The sequence below is a fragment of the Cyrtonyx montezumae genome, unplaced genomic scaffold, assembly GCF_038088225.1.
Source record: "Cyrtonyx montezumae isolate F1298 unplaced genomic scaffold, pur_monq_1.0 scaffold_20, whole genome shotgun sequence".
NCBI classification, from domain to species: domain Eukaryota; kingdom Metazoa; phylum Chordata; class Aves; order Galliformes; family Odontophoridae; genus Cyrtonyx; species Cyrtonyx montezumae.
Window position 1 is genome coordinate 9,941,520 of NW_027071937.1, and position 24,535 is coordinate 9,966,054.

Consider the following 24,535-nt stretch of genomic DNA (forward strand, 5'->3'; position numbering starts at 1 on the left):
AAATCCACGCTTTTTGGAGAAAAGCAGCATTCCATGCATTTACCCTGGGAGATGAGTGTACCTCCAACTTCCTGGGCCTTCATCCGCTTCTCCTGTACCAGTTTAGGTCCCTGCCTCTATGATGGAGGATGCATCACTCTTTGGTACTTTATTTATCATCTCCTTGCAGCTTGCTGGGATTCTCAGCCTTCTGTGAAGCTGAGATCCACTGAGGACCGGGGCAAACTCCTCCTTTTTTCTCTAGCTCACCAAAATAAAATTCCACTTCCTGCTAAAAGTATTCTAAGCTTAGCAGCTTTAGCTGAGCCCAGGAAATTTGATGGCCCTGCTGCAGGAAGTCTCACAGATACCTTGCCAAGGTCAAAGCAAATACATTCAAGCTCAAATGGGATTACTTCCTAAACAATCATGTTCTGGAGAACACAGTGAAGTGGAGGTGAGCTGCTTGCTCACCCTGTGATTCTGCACTGCCTTCTGCTCTTGCCTCTTCCTCAAACATGGGATGTTGTATTTAGGAAGAATAAGCTAAGACTTCTGTGGTTATATTGGTGCCAGCCAAGGCTTGGTGTCTCACAGCTGCACTACGGTCCTGTTTAAACATTGTGGATGAGGAGCTGAACTATTGTGTTGCACGGTTAGGATAGATGATAGTGTAGTGAGATTGCCTGATCACAGCCTGAAGCAGTGAATGAGCATCCGAGTGACCCGAGCAGAGGAGCCCAGGCCCACCCATCCCCCCTCTCTCCCCCTCTCGGTGATGCTTCCGGTGGTGCTTCCGGGAGCACAGATACGCTCAGAGCCTGCGCTTAACCAAACGGTCGCTGGGAGGGGTGAGTTCATTCCCCTTATCTCTAGTATCTCTTTCTGTAGCGCCTCTACCTCAAATAAAGGCTCTGTCATCGCCTTTGCTTGCTTTACAGATAGGGTTGTGTGAAAAAAATGCCTTTGCCTCTGCCTTTCCCAGAAACAAGCAGGGGACTGGAGCGGGTACCAAAACCAAACTCTCCATGCACCTCTCCTCTTCCCATGTGTCTTCTGTTTTAAGAACAAAATCCAAGACTATAGTGAAGAAAGATCCAGAACAACTAAGCTTCTTTATTAAACACCACCTCTTCCCCCACTCTTTCATCTACAGGTGATTTCCATTATCACTCTTATAGCAACGTTGCTGCTCTCCTGACCCTTGTATTTCATTCATCAGTGCATCAGACATTACTGAGATGAACAGGGATATTTCCTATGAGAAGTGAGATGCCAGCCCTGGGGACAGACACTTGCAGGGCCTTCATGTATATTAGACAGCATTTAATGAGGATCAGAGGCCTCTACACTGAGTGTAACCTTTTGCACATGGTCAAGCTGGAGCTGTGCTTGAAGATCTTACCACGCTTGGGACATTTGTAGCACTTCTTCCATGAGTGCCATATCTTGTGAGTGAGAAGCTCTGTACTCTGCACAAAAACCTTCTCATGCTTGAAGCATTTGTAAGGCTTCCTGCCACATGAACTCACAGATGCAAGCGCATATTAGTCTCCACCCAAGAACAGACATGCTTTTGCATCAGCAGGTTTTATCTGTGGACAAAAGCTGTTGCTGACTGCACATTTGGAAGGTTCCTCACATGGATTCTCTGGTGTGTGATGAGCTCCTAGCTCTGCACGTACCTCTTCCTGCAGTCAAAGCACTCATAAGAGATTCTCTCCTGTGTTAGTTCACTGGGGTCTACTGTCTGTTGAGCTCCAGCTGAAGCTCTTCCCACACTAACTGCAATAGGTTTTCCATCTTGCCTGATGACCTGTAGGATCAGTTGAGGCTTCCTTTGTATCCTAAACTATGGAGAAGAGGTGACTTTCCAGGCATCACCCTGCATACAGCCCTGTGGAAACGTGCCGCCTGGCAGATAATTTCCAGAGGCTGTGCCACATCCCACTTTTGACTCTCCTTTGTATATCTACTCAACGCCCTGACTGTGGCTGAAAGAGATAAATAGAGGTAATTCCTGAGAAATTAAGAGGGAAGAGGATTTAGTTTAGCCCTGGAGCTCTTACGCTGTTCAAGGGATTTGTAATGATCATCACCACACAAAGCCACAGCTGGGGATTTTTGTGGTATTGCAGGCTCAGTGTGCTGTGTGGATGTTTTGGTTTTGTGGTTTTGATGCCGGTATTCCACATCAGACCATCATGCAGCAGTGGAGGAGTTAATGCTGTTGGGAGCAGCAGAGGGTTGGAGCTCCGCACCGGATGCCAGGCCGCTCTCTCGGCGCGCTCTCTCGGTTGCCGTGGAAATTCAGCTCATGTGCTTCCCCTGCAGTTCCTCCCTAGCGTAAGCTCCCAGCTTTTGGTTTGGAAACTGTCTCTCTCTCTCAATTGTTCAATTTTATTAGATTTAGTAAAGTTACCGTTCCTTCTCAGATCGTGCCGTTGTTTTTTTTTTTGGTTTTTTTTTTTTTTCTTTGTAGACCCATCTATTCCCTCTGTTCCCCCTCTCTCCCCCGGAGCGCACAACTCTGCTCGGGCGGCTGCGTGGCCACTGACGGTGCAGTTTTTTTCTCCCTTTCCCTTTCTCTCTCTCTTCTCGGTTTCCCTTGGGTCACTGTCACGGATACCACCATGACAGTGGATTTGCTGGTAGGTAATGAGGCTGGAACTTCTTTTGAAGGTTCTCACAATCTTCTACAGCCTGTCTGCATAGTGGATGTGCTTGTGGAATTTCAGTTTAGAACATCCTCTAAAGCTCTTCTCACACTCACAGGGTCTCTGTCCTGTGGATGTGCTGGTGCAGCTTCAGTTCAGAACACTTTTGAAGCCCTTCCCACACTCAGGACACTTAAAGTACTTTACTTATGTATGGAAGTGTTGGTGTTAGATGGGTTGGGAACTTCTTGTGAGTCTCTTCCCACACTTACATGGTCACTCTCCTGTGTGGACATGTTGATGTTTTGTAAGTTCAGAATCCATACACTTGTTCACCAGGTTAAGGAGTGAGTAGGTGGGGTTTACCATTCTGGATTTGAAGGATGCCTTTTCTGCCTGGTTTTGCCAAAGAAAGTGTGAAGCCTTAAATATCTGGACAAGTGCTAGCAAAGAGTGTGGTTATTATACATTGTAAAGGACGTCAGAAAGGTAAGAAATTGAAAATAAGATGATGCATCGGGAGACAAAACAGGCAGCTGGTGGGAAAGAAATTGGTGAACTGGCTTTAATTACAGTCTAGTAAACCTAAGTCAGAACCAGTAAAAATATCCTACAGAGGACAGGAATCTAATTAAAGAGTTATACGGGAAGAGAGCAAGATGATAGAAGATTGCATATCCAGAAGGACTCATTGTTGTGCCCTTTAGTATCTCTATAAGATACTAAAATTGGTTCTAAGAACACATACATTAGGGAACAGACACATTTCATACTTTTTACTTTGAGAAGGCAATTGTATAATCCTAGTGCCAGTTACAGAGTACAAGCAGGTCCTATCAGGAAAGGGCACCTTCCAGTGCAATAATGGCAAATTCATTATAATTAACTGGGGTATATTTGTGCAGGTCTTCTGAGTAGGCTCTATCAAGGCTACAGAGTAATCACTTCTGGAATCTTGGTTTTAAACATACTAAAGCAAATACGAACTTTGTAACTAAAAATGCGTTCACGTTGTTTTGGCTCTGAGATTTTAAACTGAAGACCTGTAAGCTTTATTAACTAAATAAAACCCTTTTTTATACTGTTACTTTAATTCTGAATCACTTGCAACAAATTTTTGTAGCCTAATGAAAGCTTATGTTGTGGCGTAAGTATTCTTGATTTGTGTGAGCATACAAAACAGAACCAGAATTTTGTCTGTAGCATCTCAGATTTGCTGATGTAGGGTGGTCCTACTTAATGAGATTTTCCTAACTTGAGTAATAATTATAGTTATGGATACCATTGCTCTCTCTTGATTATTACATTGTATTAAACTATATCATAAATTATTGGCCTTCTCCAGGAGAAAAAATTTTACACTAAATAGATAATTTTTCCAAGTATGTTTCTGTTTATAGTTGGAGTTCTCTGCCTTAACATTTAACAGAAGAATCAGAGTGACAGCCATGCAAAATCTGAAGGGCAGCTCACTTTTGTTGTGCAAGAAAGAACACACTTTAGCTACTAATGTTCTTGCTTATAAATCTGAATAAAATTACTGAAACTGAACCATTTTTTTCCCCACTTTAGTACTTCCTTGCCACCACTTGGTTTTTAAATAAATGAGTAAATGGATTGTGCACCTATGTGTGAAACTAGAAAATTGTACAGTTTATGCATAAATTTGTGATTTTTGTTTTTTAAATAACTCTTGTGTGAAATCCATTACCGGGGTAGTAGAATATGAACCATTTTTCTAGACAGCTGTTACATATTTTAATATTTACAAATCTGTGCTTTTGAAAGCTGCTGTCCTTTTCCTAGTAGGAGTGGAAGGTATCCCTAGGATGATGTCCCTTAGGGCAGAAATACAGATACTATGATCTTGGCTGTTTAAGAAAAAAGACAGGTAAAATTCCTTGTTTTGAGAAGTAAAGGGCATTTTGTGAAGGGGTAGCTGTAAAATTTTCTAATGGCATCTGATAAGTAACTTGTGCTGAAGAGGACAGAGTTAGCTGGCTTTGTTCAGTCCAAAAAAGGGTATTTTGTTTAGATGTTGCAAAGGACTGCTAATTTAGTACACATTTAGATCTGTGTGGATATATAGTTACTTTTTTTTTTAATCATTCTACTTTGCTTGTTTTGACATTGTTTTACTTGCAATAAAATAACTTCAGTTTGTTAATGTCTTTTCTCAGTGTTGCCCATCTTCTGCTTTCCAAAGCAAGTGTGATCACTTTCACCAGAAACATGGCATGTTGATTTGTACTGATGGCTAAGCTTTAACTTTGGAAGCTTTGGTAAATGTACTGTGAAAAGTAGTAGGAAACTGTATCACAAGGTACATATATACATTGAATCATTTTTCAATTACTAAAATGCTACATTTAATGTTTCAAACGTGATGCCATGGTTTTGTGTCTATGCAATCAAATTTTGTTGGTGTCATTTAATTAGTATAAGATTGTTATACTTATCTTATGGCATTAATATGTAACCAAGAAGATACAATATTTGTAGGCAGTTGTTTGTAGTAAAGTGTTATTGACAAGTTTTCATTTAGACCTGGACAACACTTTTGAATGTGCTTTAGATTTTTGTCTTCATTTTTCAGTTTTTCCATTATAATTATTGTACTTTGAGTGATAGTAAGAACTAGTATCACATGAAAAAGTAATATTAATTAACTCTTTAATTAAATTTTTCTTTAATTAGCTTCTCTTTTTCTCAGCTCATACGTTAACTAAGAGGACCTTACTCTTTAAAAACGTGTTCATAGTTGAGTGAATCTGGCAAAGTATACTGTTTTACTGTAGTCCTCTAGGGGTTTTGAACCTGTAGTATGGCTTATCTTGAAGATGATGGTGTTAATATGGTTTCAAAGCTCCAGGAAAAAACAAACAAACAAACACTCTTTAACACTCTTTTTGCCCTAAGTGTCCTTTCTGGTCTTCTATCTCTTTGCTGGGTGGTGGGTGGGGGAGGGAAATATTCAAAACTGTTATTTGTAACCAACAATTCGAGAAGCATTGCAAAAGCAAAATAGATTTTTGTTTATACTGTATTTAGAAGATAATTCAGTGGAACTAGAAGAAAGGGAATGATGATGGCTATATTAAGGTTTTCATGCAAAGATACAGGTATGTATGCAGTGGGCACAGGGTATGGATAGGGAGTAGTAAAGTTAACATCATATTGTACAAGGAGATACTGAATTAAGTTAGGAGGTAGGTATCCGGACTTTTTAACATGGGACATACTTATTGCCCTGAGATACTGCACAGGTCAACAGATTTCAGAGAGTTTAGGAAAGGGATTGAATAAATTAATGTCCAAAGTTGTAATACCTGGCTTAAATTATCCCCAGGTTACTGGAAGCAGTAGAAGAACACTGGAAGCCAAGGAGGGTTTAGCAGTGTGAAGATCAGAGGATCAGCCTTTGTTTGCCATAGTCTTTCCTTTCATATAAGAAACTTTCTGCCTGTGTACCTATGATAGGAGCAAATTAATCTCTCTGCAGCTCTTCTTAAAGCCTCTGTGTATCTGTTGTGCTCTGCAGGAATTGCTAAAACCTGGAACCTGGTTTTTGAACCCTGTCTCAGCATCAGAGTATGCATAGTTTTGTCGGTTTCCTCCAAAAGAGCATGATGTCCACTAGCAGTCTGTTTCTTCGCAGAGTGGCTGAACAGTGATGTACAAAGCTGAGTGGTATCAGCTATGACCAAGTGATTTAATACACGGTTCTTCACGGATGCCGCTTTTCTTTGCCAACAACCATCTGGGACATTTCAGCAGACAGGGAAATAATGACTTTGGCCAGATGCTTTCCCAGAAGGACCAGCTTCTCTCTGAAGCTGGGAGAAGAGTGATTCTGACATCGTGCTGTTTTCCTGCTGAATGCATAATTCCTTGAACTGATGAAAGTGAGATTCCCCCATTATAGTGAGAATATTCATTTCTTTTCTCCATTACTACCCACTTAAACTATTTCAGTGCTGAATGTTTCTTTCCTTTTACATTTTCTTTGATTTGCTTCCTCCTTTCTTTTCTCCTGACTGAGAGATGAACATAATCTCCAGTACATGACATTTAGCTGGGAGATTATCTGTTTCTTAGATCTCTTTTAGATTCACCCTTGGAGCCAAAGCAGGATGGACCATTTCAAGTACTTCTAACCAGCAACACAGCAATCAGAATCAAGGAGGTACCTTTGTGGATGCATCACTCCACAGCAAAGAAGGTCTCAAAACTTCAATTGACTGCAACCCCCAAGGGAACTCTGAAACAAACAGTAAGAAAACAGAATGCTATGCTGTATAATCTTATTTCTTGTTTTAGCTTGGCCAGAAAATACCTATACATAGCTCAGATTGTTGGGTATGTACAACCCTCCCCAGAAGTGAAGTTGCACTAAATTGGACAGTGCCAGGTAGGATATCAAATCTGATGGAAAAAGAAAAAGGAGGAAATTGTAAATCTGGGGAAGAAAATCAAAGTCAGCTTGTCCCCAAATTTGACTTAATGGTTATAAATAATATCTGGTCCATTTTTCATGCAGGAATAATGACAGGGCAAACCCTATAAATGTTGGGTGGATGAATCTGCCAGGTTTAGAATGTACGTGGGAATATGGCAGTTCTGGGATGGAAACTGGGGAAAAATTGAGAACATAACTTTAGATGCCATTCAAACTGCAAACAGAGATCTCACCTTTGAGTAAATTAGTCTTGCAGAGTAGAACAGCACTTGATTTACTTACAGCAAAGGAAGGAAGGCTTTGCACAATAATCCAACATAGTTGATATGCTCAAACACAAAATCAAAATCAGTGGTAGAAGTTACTCTGTAGGCAATTTAGAAACAGGTCAAGATATGTGAAAGAAAACATTTTTTTTCCCCACATGTTTCAAAATTTGCTTTCTGAGGCAATTTTTCTGATAAGACTGACTTATATTGGAGGCAAGCAGTGTGTGTCAGGCAGCCAACATCACACTGTAGGCAGTTTTACATTTGAAAGCATTTCTTTGTAGCCATCTGCCTTCAAAAGGGAGAGCTCAGGAATGCTTACTGGCTGAAGATACAGCCTGTGACCAAATAACTGGTATGGGAGATTGAGGGATTATACCATTCTATCCTGAAAAGGCAAGATACAATTTGGCGTCTGTCTGATCATTTTTGTCTGCTGAAAAGGCACTGGAGATGGGAACAAAGAAATTCCTGTCGAGATCCAGAAGCCAGGAGCTGTCATTCCAAAAAGAGCTGATATGACCACTTTGGACTTATTATAAGTTTGTACTGTCGTTAATGAAAAAGAAGATGTCACTGTCAAGCGAACACAACTTCCAAAGAAGAGACAACCCATTGCTACTGAAGGTCAGCATCTGTACTATGAGCTAAGTTGGAATCACAGTGGAGACTATTTCTCTGTAGCTTTCTAGACTTGTTGCTATAATTTTCTGTCTCTTCTCTATCACCCGTATTCCCTTGCCCATCTCCCTAAGCAACTAGAATTCGTGTAGGAATTACTTGGTTGCTGTTAGCACTAAGAAACGCGTTTTCTATCTTGGTCTCTGCTGCCATCTAGCGGCCTTTATTAGTACTAAGTCTTTTTTCAGAGGTCTTTCCTTCGGGGGACAGAAAGTGGGGGGGGGGGGTTGAGAAAGTCTCTGATAGTCTTCATCACTTGTCCTTTAGATGAACTTTCCACATAGATGCATGCTCAGTAGATAGTGAAATAATTATAGTCACAGAAATTAGGGAGATGGAGTAATTTATAGGTACAAAGAATGCAGAATTTTCTGTGCAGCCACCCAGAACAAGCTAGGTACCAACTCCCAAACAGTGATAACACTGTTACAAATCTAAAGTCCTTGACAAATCAAGTCCTTGACAAGGAAAACTGCTAAACTTTGACACTGGTCCAACAAGATCTGTATGAAGAAAATTTAAGAAGTAACTAAGTAGCAGTACACAAGTTTAGTTAGCAGTGATTTATGTTGGGTCAGCACCTGTATGTTTGATCGAGTGTAGGGAAGACTGTGAATTTGAAGTATGCAGAAAATGAAGAACCAGGGGAGAAAAGAATTGGGTATAAAAGATTTAACGTTGATTTTGTGTGTGCTTCTGTTTGCAGGTGCTCACCATTGCAATTGCATATTAAACATTTCTTTACCAGAGATCCTGTATCCTAAAAATATTTCAGAAATATTTCTGACATTTGTAATAAACTGGTTGGGGTAACATTTGACCCACTGTGTCTAAATCTTGTCGACAGGTACACATATATCCAAAGTATGTCCTTTCCATCCTATTCCTTGACTTGGAGCAAGTCAGATTATTAGACAAAATCTCCTTATTTGCAATGTGTGGAGATATACTTAGGGAGCAGGACTAGAAGCACTGTTCAGCTTGTAAAAACTGATGTAGATTTATTAGCCATTGTAGGCCACAAACCTTGGCAAGAGAAAGTGGGATCCTGAAGAGGGAATAGGAGAGATAATAGAGTGTTCAATACTGTAGTTACCTGGTTTGTGTGGAACAAGGCATTGATAAAATAATTTTGCTTAGTCACAATGTTACTTAGTTACAAGTAGGGCTGTGACTAGGGCTAGGGCTCGGGCTAGGGTTAGGGTGATATGGGTTAGGTCTAAGGGTTAGGGCTAGGGCCTGGTCTAGACATAGAGGGGCAAGGGCTAGGGCTAGGACTATGGCTTGGGCTAGGATTAGGGTTAGAGGGGCCAAAGCTAGGGCTAGGGTTGGAGGGACTAGGGCTAGGGTAAGTGCCAGGGCTAGGGTTACAGGGGCTAGGGCTAGGGATAGAGGGGCTATGGCTAAGGTTAGGGCTAGGGTTAGAAGGGCTAGGGCTAGAGTGGGGGGGCTAGGGCTAGGGCTAGGGCTAAAGCAAGGTCTAGGGTTAGAGGGGCTAGGGCTAGGGTTAGGGCTAAGGCTAGGGCTAGATTTAGAGGAGATTGGGCTAGGGATAGAGCTATGGTTAGAGGGGGTAGGGCTAGGGTAAGAGGGACTGGGGCTCGAGTTACAGGGGCCCAGGTTAGAGGGGCACAGCAGCCTTCCATCTGCGATGCTTCCCAACAATACAACATGATCCATCAGTGAACAGGGCATATGTCTTTTCATTTTCTGGTAGTTCATTATGTGGTGGGGCCTCTTTAGCACGTGGTACTTCCTCTGATGTTGATGTTCCAAATTTCTTGCCTTCAGGCCAGGCCATGATCACCTCTAAGATTCCTGGATGGCTGAGGTTTCCCATCTGATCTCATTGTGTAATCAGTGCAATCCACTTACTCCAGGTGGCATCAGTAGCATGATGAGTGGAGGGGACCTTTCCTTTGAACATCCAGTTCAGCGCTGGCAATCGAGGTGCCAGGAGGAGCTACATTTCAGGGCTGATTACTTCAAAAGCAGCATGAATCCCCTTGTATGCTGCCAAGATCTTCTGCTCGGTTGGAGTGTAGCACTCCTGTACACTCCTTGTGACCCCCTGTACACTCTGCTCCAAAATCCCAGGGGTCGGCCTCAGGTCTCCCCAGAGGCTCTTTGCAACAAATTCCAAGTGGGACCTTTCTCTCCAGCAGCAGTGTAGAGGATATTCTTTATGTTCTGTCACATCCGTACTGGCCCCAGGACCACAGCACGGGCTATCTCCTGCTTAATTTGCTCAATGGCCTGCTGCTACTCAGGGCCCCATGCAAAATTATTCTTTTTCTCGTCACCTGATAGAGGGGGCTTACTATGAAGCTGTAGTTTGGGATGTGCATTTTCCAAAAACCTACTACATCCAAAAAAGACTGTGTCTCTTTCTTGCTAGTGGGTGGTGACATACTGGTGATTTTGTCAACCACATCTCCTGAAATGTGACGATGTCCATCTTGCCATTTTGCTCCTAGGAGCTGAATTTCTTGGGCAGGTCCCTTCACATTGTTCCGTTTAATAGCAAAACCAGCACTCAGAAGAATTTGGATTATTTGCTCTCCTTTTTTAAAAAACTTCCTCTGCTGTATCACCCCACACAACAATGTCATCAATGTACTGGAGGTGCTCAGGTGCCCCACCTTGTTCCAGTGTGGTTTGAATCAGCCCATGCCAAATGGTTGGGCTGTGTTTCCACCCCTGGGGCAGACAGTTCCAGATGTACTGAACGCCTCTCCAGGTGAAAGCAAACTGTGGTCTTCACTCTGTGGCCAAAGGAATAGAGAAGAGTGCATTGGCAATGTCAATGGTGTCATACCATTCTCTTGCTCGAGCAAGTGACAGCAGTAAGACCACCCCACAGACCCACAGTGCTGGGATGGGAGCTTGGTGGTCCTAAGCTGCACGGATGCTACTCCGGACCAGAAGTCATGCAGCAGCTTATGGTACGCTGCTGGACAAATTGGGCCATGGGCTCTTTGTGAATCCATAACCTTGATTGTTTATTGATTGAGTGCAACCAAAAAAGACCAAGTTGGGTGGCTGTCATGCTCCAATATAAAGGAGGGCAACGAGGTTCTTAGATTATGTATATACCCAGCGTGAGATTAAGAAACAACAGTTCAAATGTTGGTCCAACCAGTTTATTACCAATATTAACCAGGGAGACGAGAAAGGCGGACAGTGTTAAGGGTGATGGGGAAGGGAAGGCGAGCAATAGGAAAGATAGGAAAGAAGCAAGGATTTGTGCAACGCAGGGAAAGTCACCAGCCAGGATCCTAGGGGCGGTCCAGTTGCAAGCGGCTCCAATGGTCCGAGGCAGAAGAGCAGGGGCGGCAGAAGCAGGGAGAACAGCAGCAGCGACAGGCAGCCTTAAGCAGCAAGCAGCTGTCCTGGAGAAGCGGCACCGGGTCAGCACAGGAGAAGCAACATGGGGAAAGTCCAGGAACAGCATCAGTCAGCACCAGAGAAGCAGTGAACAGTGATCAGCTCGTGAGGGTTCAGATGGTAGAACACCTCGAAGGAGCGGCGAGGTCCAGGAGAAAGCAGCATGTCTCAGACAGCAGGGCCAGGAGGGAGTTCAGCAGCAGGGGGTTTGCATCAGGTTCAACAGCTCATGAGGTTTCCTATGGAAGAACATCAACACAGCAACACCAACAAAACCACAACAATCTCATGGTGGTCAATCCCTCTTTTATTCTTCATTTCTCTTGCCTACGTGGCAAATCCCGTGCTAGCCTGCCAGGGAAGTATCTCCTAAGATGGCTATCTCCCCATGGAGATGAGTACCACACAAAAGAGTGTTCAGCGGCCATTGAGCTGCAGCGTATCTCTTTCGTTGCCCCAGGACATGCCCATCTGCTTGTCCCTTAGACAAAGGATTTCACAACCCTTGCTCAGGACTAGCTTGGACATGTTCGGACATGTTCATCAGCAAATTTTGAGGCAATGATACAAAATATTAGTCTCTTACAACACCCTGTGACTCAAAGATTGCTTAAAAATTGAACAGTGGTGATCCATGATGGTGAGAAAAAGATAGGAAGCAGAAGGGTAAAGGAGGGAGGGGGCAGGGAATAAAAAGTTTCATGTGTTACAAAAGATTCTTTATTCTTGGTTACAATTGTTGCCCTGATATGTTTCACTTCATCAGCAGAGGAGGTTGTAAAGTACATAGAAGATACCACATGTTGCCCAAGTTTACAACTGAATAAAACAGGGTATCATACAAGGAACAAACATAAGAGTTGCAATAACACATAATAAATAAAATAAGATACATTTAGCCATGGGCCACCTGGGAGCCAGGAAAAGAAGTCAAGGTCTGGGCTTTTCCAAGTTTGGACAGGAACATGTGCTATCTTTCATATACCTTGAGCAATGGGTGGAAACACAGCCCAACCATTTGCCATGGGCTGATTCAAACCACACTGGAACAGGGTGGGGCACCTGAGCACCTCCAGTACATTGATGACATTGTTGTGTGGGGTGATACAGCAGAGGAAGTTTTTAAAAAAGGAGAGCGAATAATCCAAATTCTTCTGAGTGCTGGTTTTGCTATTAAATGGAACAAAGTGAAAGGACCTGCCCAAGAAATTCAGTTCCTGGGAGTAAAATGGCAAGATGGACGTCGTCACATTCCAGGAGATGTGATTGACAAAATCACCAGTATGTCACCACCCACTAGCAAGAAAGAGACACAGTCTTTTCTAGGTGTAGTAGGTTTTTGGAAAATGCACATCCCCAACTACAGCCATGCTACCGCCCGAAACACCATCTTAGGGCTCAAGAAACAAGTCCTATGGCGACATGGCACTCAGAAAGAATTGAGTTCGATAATGGGACTCATTTCAAAAATTCTCTTGTGGATATCTGGGCCAAAGAACACGGCATTGAATGGATTTACCATATCCCCTACCATGCACCAGCTGCTGGTAAGATCGAGCGCTACAACAGGTTGTTAAAAACCACATTGAGAGCAATGGGTGGCGGGACATTTAAGCACTGGGAGAAGCATCTGGCAGAAGCCACCTGGCTGGTCAACACTAAGGGATCAGTCAACCGAGAGGGTCCTACACAGTCTGGCTCCCTACAGACCATAGAGGGAGATAAGGTCCCTGTGGTACATGTGAGGAGCATGTTGGGAAAAGCGGTGTGGGTCCTTCCAGCCTCTGGAAAGGGCAAACCCCTCCGTGGAACCGTTTTTGCGCAGGGACCTGGGTGCACCTGGTGGGTAATGGATAAAAATGGGGACGTCCAGTGTGTCCCACAAGGGAATTTGATATTGGGGGAATGCAGTCTGTAATTACATATATATGTATGTATATATATATGTTTCTATGTAACTTATGTTACTACTGTTTTGGTTATGTATAGATGTGTGTTAAGCATGATGTGATGATGTGGAATAAGGGGTGGAATGTTGTGGTTTTGTGGTTTTGATGCCAGTATTCCACATCTGAGCATCATGCAGCAGTGAAGGAGTTAATCCTGTTGGGAGCAGTAGAGGGGCGGAGCTCCGCACCGGATGCCAGGCGGGCTCCGCCTGGGCATGCTCCTCTCGGCTGCCCTGCAGGTTCAGCACGTGTGCTTCCCCTGCAGTTTCCTCCTTCACGTAAGCTCACAGCTTTTGGTTTGGAAAATTTATCTCTCTCTCTCAATTGTTCAATTTTATTAGATTTAGTAAAATTACCGTTCCTTCTCAGATCATGACGTTGTTTTTATAGACTCATCTCTTCCCGCTGTTTTCCCCCTTCCCCCCCGGAGTGTGGCTCTGCTCGGGTGGCTGCGTGGCCACTGACGCAGTTTCTTTTTTCTCTCCTCTCTCCCTTCTCGGTTTCCCTTCGGTCACTGTCACGGATAACACCGTGACAAACCCGAATCCTAAACCTAACCCTAACCCTAAAACTAAAGCCTAACCCTAAACCAAGCCATAACCCCAGCCCTGAACCTAACCCCAACCCCAGACCCAACCCAAATCCCAACCCCAACCCCAACCCTTATCCTAACCGCAAAACTAAACCTAACCCTAAGCCTAAGCCTAAACATAACCCAAGCCATAACCATAACCCTAACCTTATACTAACCCTAACTCTAACACTAACCCTATTCCGAACAACCCTAATCTCAAACCCAACCCGAAACCTAACTCCACACTTAACTCTAACCATAACCCGAACCCTATCCATAACCTTACCCTAACCCTAACATTAACTCTAACCCTAAAACTAACCTTACCCTAACATGAACACTAACCCTAAACCTAAATCTAACCCTACACCTAACCCTAACATTAAGCCTGAACCTAACACTAACCCTGAACCTAACACTAACCCAAACCCTAACCCTGACCCTAACCCAGACCCAAACACTAATGCTAAACCTAAACCAAACCCTAATCCAAACAACACTAACCCTAACCCTATACCTTAACGCTAACCCTAACGCTAACCCCGACCCCAATCTTTAGCCTAACCCTAACCCTAAGCCATAATCTTACCCCAACACAAATCCAAATTCTAAACATAAAAATATTACTAAAGCCAATCTTCACCGAAGCCGCTAAAACTACCTAAATCCTTCCCTAACACTTACTCTAAGACTAATTCTTTAACCCTAACACTTACCCTAACCCTAACACTAACACTTACCATGACCTTAACACTAAATCCAATTGTACACCCAACCCTATACGATAACATAAAACTTAATTTAAAACTAAATCTGTAAAACTAACACTAACCTTAACAAGAATCCTAACACTAATCCTAACCCCTAACCTAACCCTAACCCTACCCTAACCCAAAACATCTCTTCTCAGAGATCCCTCCCTGCGAGCCTTATCATCCTGATGGTGAGCCATCTTCTCTTTTGTATTATTTGTATACTATCTTTATAGAACAACTCAAAATATACCATCATCTATACTAGTTCTTTGTGAAGTACCATCCTTGGGAGTTATTTACCCCACACTAACCCTAACCATAACTCAATCCCTAACCTAAACCGAACAATTGCTATAAATCTTAATCTAGAAACCTAACACTAAACCTTACCCTAACTCTAAACCTAACCTTAACCCTAACCCTAACCCTAAACTAACCTGAACGCTAAAACTAACACTAACCCTAACCTTAACCCTGAACGTAACCCTAACCTTAACACTACCCTAACCCTATCAGCAAACCAAACCCTAAACCTAACCCTATCCCAAAACCAAACCGAACCCAAAACTTAATCTTCACCCTAATTCTAACCCTAACTCAAGCCCTAAGCCTAACTCAAGCTCTAAACCTAACATAAAACCCAACCCTAACCATGATTCTAAACCTAAACCTAATCCTAACACTACCCTTACCCTAAAATAAACCTTAACAATAACCGTAACCCTAATCCTAACCGCAACCCTAAACCAAACCTTAAACCTAAGCCAAAACCTTAACCTAAGACTATTCCAAAATCTAAACATAACCTTATTACTATAGCCAATCTTCACCTAACCCTATGAAATAACCTAAATCCTTCCCTAACACTTACTCTAAGACTAAAACTTAACCCTAACACTTACTCTAACCCTAACGCTAATCCTAAATCCAACACAAACCCTAAACCAAACCCTAAATACAATCATACACCTAACCCTATCCAATAACCTAAAGCATTCCCTAATACTTACTGTAAAACTAAATATGTATACTTATCCTTAAACCTAACCCTAAATCTTAGCCTAACCGTAACCCGATACCTTCATCCTAACCCTAACACTAACGCCAACCCTAATCTGTACCCAAACACTAACCCTAAGCCAAGAACTTACCCTAATACAAAATCTAAACATAACACTATTATCAAAGCCAGTCTTCACCAAACCCGCTGAAATTAACTAAATCCTTCCCTAACACTTACTGTAAGACTAAACCGTTAACCTGAACCCTTACTCAAGCCTAACACTAATTCTAAAGCTAACACAAACCCTAAACCAAACCCTAAATCCAATCATACACCTAACCCTATCCAATAACCTTAATTCATTCCCTAATACTTACTGTAAAACTAAATATTTATACTTAACATTAAACCTAACCCTAAATCTTAGCCTAACCCTAGACCTATACCTTAACCCTAACCCTAAACGCTAACCCCAACCTTTATTCTTTCCCAAACCCTAAGCCAAAATCTTACACCAACATTTATCCAAAATCTAAACATAACCCTATTACTAAACCAATCTTCACCTAACCCACTGAAATTACCTAAATCCTTCTTTAGCACTTACTGTGAGACTTAATCTTTAACCCTATTCCTTGCCCTAACCCTTGCCCTTACCATAACACTAACACTTACCCTAACCCTTACCCTAAATCCAATCATACACCTAACCCTATCCAATAACCAAAAATTACACTATATCTTACTGTAAAACTAAATCTTTAAACCTAACACTAATCCAAATACTAACCCTAACCACAAACCTAACCCTAACCCTAACCTTAACCCTAACATAACCCTAACAGTATCCCCAATCCAAACCCTAATCCCAAACCTAACCCTAACAGTAACCCCAACCCAAACCCTAACCCCAAACCTAACCCTAAACATAACCCTAAGCCTTACAATAACAATAACAATAACAATAACCCTTACCCTACCCTAACTGTATGCGAACTGCTCAATCACGGCCTGAAACACTGGTCACCTGAGATAAGCACTGAGTCAGCCATGGGGGCAAATGTGGAGGTGATATACCTGTGTGATTGGAAGGGGGGGAGCCTGGCTCCACCTCTCCCAAAGCCCATTTAAGGGCTGACCACCGCCAGGAAAGGATCTCTTCTTGGGGATCCCTCCCACGTGGAGTCTCCTGCGAGCCTTATCATCCTTGTGATAAAAATGAATGCTGTATTTGTTAATCAAACCGACTCGAGACAGATGTGTTTTTCAGTGTTCTGCTTTCTGAAAATTATGTAGTTTGTAGAAGTCTCAAAATAGATGTATAAATGTTTTGTCTAAGAACTTTGGAATTTGTGCAAATTGGAGCCACAGCGCTTAGTTCTAACAACTGGACAATGAACAACAGATAGCAGTGACCTTCTAAGAAACTGAAAAAAGAAAAATAAGTGAAAATCTCCTCTTAAGTGCGCATGATCGAAAGAGGTTGAAGAGGCCTATGGACCTTTACATCTCAATCACCAGGTGTCAGAGAACGACCCCCACATAACAGCCAGCACAGCCCAGGAAGGGAAAGATAAACACGAATGCAGAGATAAGAGACAATAAAAAGTGGGATCGGGAGGCCCCGGTTGCGCACCTCTGGTGGAGCAGAGACTCCCGGCTGCCCAGCGATGTTTCCCTCGTTTCTTGGTTGCTCAATAAATCTTTACCTGTTGGTAACGACTGGTGTGTTTTGTTCTTCACAACTATAACAATCCTGAAGGTGAGCCATCTTCTCTTTTGTATTATTTATATACTATCTATATAGAACAACTCAAAATAGACCATCCTCTATACTATTTCTTTGAGAAGAACTGTCCTTGGGAGTTATATACCCAACACTAACCCTAACCCTAACTCAAGCCCTAACCCTAACAACTACTGTAAATCTAAAACTATATACCTAACACTAACCCTAAACCTAACCTTAATGCTAACACAAACCCTAACCTTAAGCCTAAACCTAACCCTAACACTATCCCAAACCCAAACCGAACCCAAAACTTAACCCTCACCCTAACCCTAACCCTAACTTATACCATAAGCATACCCTTTATAAACAACTCCAACACCAACACCAACACCAACCCCAAACAACCGCCTAAACCTTATCCCTAACCTTAACACATAACCTTACCCTTATCCTAACTGAAACCCTAAACCTGACCAAAACCCCAACCTAACCCCTAACCTAAAACCAAACTCAAACCCTAACCCTAACCCTAAAACTAAACCTAACCCTAACCCTAACCCTAGTCCTATACCCTAAACATAACCCTAAAACTAAACCAAAAATTAACCCCAACCCTAACCCTAACCTTACCACTAACTAACCTGAACCCTAAACCTAACCCTAACCCTAATCCTAACACCAACTCCATTTCCAACGGTAACCCCAAAAGCCTAACCCAAACCCTAACCCTTACCCTAAACCTAAACCTAGCCCTAAGCCTAACCATAACCTTAAAACAAAACCTAACCCTAACCCTAACCCCAACCTCAACACTAACCCCAAAGCCCTAACCATAAGCCTAACCGTAACCTTACACTCTAACCCTAAATCTTACCCTAACCCTAACACTAACCCCAACACCAAATCCAAACCTAACCCTAACCCCAAACCTATACCCTAACCCCTACAACTAACCCTAACCCTAAATCTAACCCTAAAATGTTACGTTAACCTTAACTCGAATCCAATCCTAACCCTAAACCGAAACTAACCCTACTCCTACCACTACCCCTACTCACAACAAAACAGAACCACAAGCCCTAACCCTAACCCAAACTCCAACACCAACCCCAAACGCAACAACAAACACAACCCCAACCCTAAAACCTAACCCCAAACCTAACATTAACCCTAATACTAAACCTAACCTTAACCCTAATCTATGACCCTAAACCTGAAGCTTTACGCTAACCCTAAGCCTAACCCTAACCCTAATCCTGACCCAAAACCAAACTCTAACCCAAATCCTAACCCTAACCCTAACACTAAACCTAACCCTATCCTTAACACTAACACCAATCCCAACCGCAACCCCAACCCAAACTCATACCAGTAACCCCTAACCCTAACGCTAACCCTACCCCTACCCCAAAACCAACCACAAGGACTAACACATACCCGTAACCCCTAACCCTAACCTTAACCCTAACCCTTCCCCAAAAGCAACCACAAGCACAAACCCTAACCCTAACCCAAACCCAAACCCTAACCCCAACAATAACCCTAACCTTAATCACATACCCTATACCATAACCCTAATCCTAACACTGGCACTACGCCTACCCCAAACCCAACCACAAACCCTAACCATAATCCTATCCCTTAGGATACCTTAGCCTACCCCTACCCCAAAACCAGCAACAAGCGCTAACACTAATCCTATCCCTAAATATTGACCTACACCTAACCCTACCCCAAAAGCAACCACAAGCACTAACCCTAACCCTAAGCCTAATCCTAACCCTAACCATAACCCTAAACCCAACCCTAACCCTAAACCCTCAAGGTAACCCTAACCCTAACCCTAAACTTGATACTAACCCTAACACTAACCTTCACCCTAACCCTAATCTATAACCCTGAACTATAACCCTAACCATGACCCTAGAACTTTCTAGAAATTTTTATACTGGTTATAAAACCATTCAAAGCTTGAAATTTCAAATCTGGGGGAAAGATTCTGTTCCCTTTCTACTATGAAAGGTGTACTATGCCTGGGCGTATCTGTGCCACTGTGCAAACTGTTGCCATTCACAATAAGTCTCCCTCCAGCCCTGACGGAGTAGCTGTATTGAAGGTCAGTGTGCCGGGCTGGCAGCATAGTCTTGTGGCTTTTTATTTTTATTGATTTTTGGATTTTTTTATTTGGTTGGAAATAGAAATGCTGAGGGACTGACAAGCTGACACCTGTTCTTTCCCCTGCCATCAGAATGGTTCCAAAGAATGTTTATCAATCAGGTGATAGGCGCTTTATATATAAAAATACAAATATATATATTAAAAGAAATATTTTATTTTAAAATATATCCCACAGCTCCAGTTCTGCTTACCAAAAGTGGCCCACTGAGCGCTCGCATTCCACGGCCTGGCTCCACGCCAGCGAGACTGGCGTCTTACCCATTGAAAGCTGAGAATAGGTTGAGATCATTTCGGCCCCAAGACCTCTAATCATTCGCTTTACAGGGTAAAACTGCCACCACACCGAGAGAGCCAGCTATCCTGAGGGAAACTTCGGAGGAAACCAGCTACTAGATGGTACGATTAGACTTTTGCCCCAATAGTCGGGTCGGACGACTGATTTGCAGGAAAGGACCGTTATGGATCTCCACCAGAGTTTCCTCTGGCTTCGCCCTGCCCAGGCATAGTTCACCGCCTGCAAACTATGACTGCATCAGACATTCCTTTCCGTCTACTTTTTCATACTTTTTTTCTGAAACTTTTTGATGTCTTTTTCTTACCCCCTGATTGATCGTATGTCCCCGTTTATTTTTCAGTCACACGGACATTACTGATTCCTTCCCCAAAATAGTAATCTCTTCTCATCTTAGCAATGTAGATACGAAGTTTGAGTGAAGCTGGCTCCTCTCACAGATTCTGATGTCTGTCGAACCGGACTGAATATTTTCCAACAAACTTCATCACCGGAGCATCGCAGATGAGCGCATACGAAACTAAGCCGAGTCGGCAACGAACGTCAAACTCGAACCGCACTTAACCGTGGAATCTGCTTGAAACGCATCAACCGCGGTATCTGCTGCTGCTTGAGCCGCTGATGAAAGACGCGAATCAGCCTGCTGCCGTGCGCTGAAGAGCGGCTTTAAAAGGCAGCCTGCTGCGGTCTGACTCCAACATATCTTTGTTTAAGCGTATGACAGAATCCGTTCCTTCCGTTGTCGATAGAGATGGAGAGGACCCCGATGTTAGTGTGGGGGAAAGATTCTGTTCCCTTTCTGCTCTGCTACAGTCGGCAATGTAAATCTGCATCTGACGTTCATCTCCGTCCACGTTTTCATACTTTTTTTCAGAAAATTTTTGATGCATTTTACTTCGTGAAACTTCGTCAATCCCGTTTCCTTATCACAAAAAAGGTCCTTACTGATTCTTTCCCCAAAATTGTAATCTCTTCTCATCTTAGAAATGTACATGCGAAGTTTGAGTGAAGCTTGCTCCTCTCGCAGATTCTGATGTCTGTCGAACCGGATCGAATATTTTCCAACAAACTTCATCACCGGAGCATCGCAGATGAGCGCGTACGAAAGTGAGCCGAATCGGCAACGAACGTCAAACTCGAACCGCTCTTAACTGTGGAATCTGCTTGAAACGCTTCAATCGCGGTTTCTGCTGCTTGAGCCACTGATGAAAGACGCGAATCAACCTACTGCCGTGCGCAGAAGAGCGGCTTTAAAACGCTGCCTGCTGCGGTCTGGTTTGAACATATCAGTGATGAACCTTATGACAGAATCCGTCCCTGGTGCTGTCGATAGAGATGGGGAGGACCCCGATGTTAGAGTGGGGAAAAGATTCTGTTCCCTTTCTGCTCTGCTACCGTCGGCAACATATGTCTGCATCAGACGATCCTTTCCGTCCACGTATTCATACTTTTTCTCTGAAATTACTTGATATCTTTTTCATTCACCACTGAATCATCGTCTCTCCCCGTTTATTTTTCAATCACACGGACGTTACTGTTTCCTTCCCCAAAATTGTATGCTCTTCTGATCTTAGCAATGTAGATGTGAAATTTGAGTGAAGCTGGCTCTTATCGCAGATTCTGGTGTCTGTCGAACCGGAACGAATATTTTCCAACAAACTTCATCACCGGAGCATCGCAGATGAGCCCGTACGAAACTGAGCCAAATCGGCAACGAACGTCAAACTCGAATCGCTCTTAACAGCGGAATCCGCTTGAAACGCATGAACCGCGGTATCTGCTGCTGCTTGAGCCGCTGAAGAAAGACGCGAATCAGCCGGCTGCCGTGCGCTGAAGAGCGGCTTTAAAACGCTGCCTGCTGCGGTCTGGTTTGAACATATCAGTGATTACCCTTACGACAGAATCCGTCCCTGGCGCTGTCGATAGAGATGGGGAGGTCCCCGATGTTAGTGCGGGGAAAAGATTCTGTTCCCTTTCTGCTCTGCTACCGTCGGCAACATATGTCTGCATCAGACGTTCATGTTCGTCAACGGTTACATACATTATTTCAGAAACTTTTTGCTATCTTTTTCTTCGTGAAACTTCCTCAATCCCGTTTCGTTTTCGCACACAAGGACGTTACTGTTTCCTTCCCCAAAATTGTATGCTCTTCTGATCTTAGCAATGTAGATGTGAAATTTGAGTGAAGCTGGCTCTTATCGCAGATTCTGGTGTCTGTCGAACCGGAACGAATATTTTCCAACAAACTTCATCACCGGAGCATCGCAGATGAGCCCGTACGAAACTGAGCCAAATCGGCAACGAACGTCAAACTCGAATCGCTCTTAACAGCGGAATCCGCTTGAAACGCATGAACCGCGGTATCTGCTGCTGCTTGAGCCGCTGAAGAAAGACGCGAATCAGCCGGCTGCCGTGCGCTGAAGAGCGGCTTTAAAACGCTGCCTGCTGCGGTCTGGTTTGAACATATCAGTGATTACCCTTACGACAGAATCCGTCCCTGGCGCTGTCGATAGAGATGGGGAGGTCCCCGATGTTAGTGTGGGGAAAAGATTCTGTTCCCTTTCTGCTCTGCTACCGTCGGCAACATATGTCTGCATCAGACGTTCATGTTCGTCAACGGTTACATACATTATTTCAGAAACTTTTTGCTATCTTTTTCTTCGTGAAACTTCCTCAATCCCGTTTCGTTTTCGCACACAAGGACGTTACTGTTTCCTTCCCCAAAATTGTATGCTCTTCTGATCTTAGCAATGTAGATGTGAAATTTGAGTGAAGCTGGCTCTTATCGCAGATTCTGGTGTCTGTCGAACCGGAACGAATATTTTCCAACAAACTTCATCACCGGAGCATCGCAGATGAGCCCGTACGAAACTGAGCCAAATCGGCAACGAACGTCAAACTCGAATCGCTCTTAACAGCGGAATCCGCTTGAAACGCATGAACCGCGGTATCTGCTGCTGCTTGAGCCGCTGAAGAAAGACGCGAATCAGCCGGCTGCCGTGCGCTGAAGAGCGGCTTTAAAACGCTGCCTGCTGCGGTCTGGTTTGAACATATCAGTGATTACCCTTACGACAGAATCCGTCCCTGGCGCTGTCGATAGAGATGGGGAGGACCCCGATGTTAGTGTGGGGAAAAGATTCTGTTCCCTTTCTGCTCTGCTACCGTCGGCAACATATGTCTGCATCAGACGTTCATGTTCGTCAACGGTTACATACATTATTTCAGAAACTTTTTGCTATCTTTTTCTTCGTGAAACTTCGTCAATCCCGTTTCGTTTTCGCACACAAGGACGTTACTGTTTCCTTCCCCAAAATTGTATGCTCTTCTGATCTTAGCAATGTAGATGTGAAATTTGAGTGAAGCTGGCTCTTATCGCAGATTCTGGTGTCTGTCGAACCGGAACGAATATTTTCCAACAAACTTCATCACCGGAGCATCGCAGATGAGCCCGTACGAAACTGAGCCAAATCGGCAACGAACGTCAAACTCGAATCGCTCTTAACAGCGGAATCCGCTTGAAACGCATGAACCGCGGTATCTGCTGCTGCTTGAGCCGCTGAAGAAAGACGCGAATCAGCCGGCTGCCGTGCGCTGAAGAGCGGCTTTAAAACGCTGCCTGCTGCGGTCTGGTTTGAACATATCAGTGATTACCCTTACGACAGAATCCGTCCCTGGCGCTGTCGATAGAGATGGGGAGGTCCCCGATGTTAGTGCGGGGAAAAGATTCTGTTCCCTTTCTGCTCTGCTACCGTCGGCAACATATGTCTGCATCAGACGTTCATGTTCGTCAACGGTTACATACATTATTTCAGAAACTTTTTGCTATCTTTTTCTTCGTGAAACTTCCTCAATCCCGTTTCGTTTTCGCACACAAGGACGTTACTGTTTCCTTCCCCAAAATTGTATGCTCTTCTGATCTTAGCAATGTAGATGTGAAATTTGAGTGAAGCTGGCTCTTATCGCAGATTCTGGTGTCTGTCGAACCGGAACGAATATTTTCCAACAAACTTCATCACCGGAGCATCGCAGATGAGCCCGTACGAAACTGAGCCAAATCGGCAACGAACGTCAAACTCGAATCGCTCTTAACAGCGGAATCCGCTTGAAACGCATGAACCGCGGTATCTGCTGCTGCTTGAGCCGCTGAAGAAAGACGCGAATCAGCCGGCTGCCGTGCGCTGAAGAGCGGCTTTAAAACGCTGCCTGCTGCGGTCTGGTTTGAACATATCAGTGATTACCCTTACGACAGAATCCGTCCCTGGCGCTGTCGATAGAGATGGGGAGGACCCCGATGTTAGTGTGGGGAAAAGATTCTGTTCCCTTTCTGCTCTGCTACCGTCGGCAACATATGTCTGCATCAGACGTTCATGTTCGTCAACGGTTACATACATTATTTCAGAAACTTTTTGCTATCTTTTTCTTCGTGAAACTTCCTCAATCCCGTTTCGTTTTCGCACACAAGGACGTTACTGTTTCCTTCCCCAAAATTGTATGCTCTTCTGATCTTAGCAATGTAGATGTGAAATTTGAGTGAAGCTGGCTCTTATCGCAGATTCTGGTGTCTGTCGAACCGGAACGAATATTTTCCAACAAACTTCATCACCGGAGCATCGCAGATGA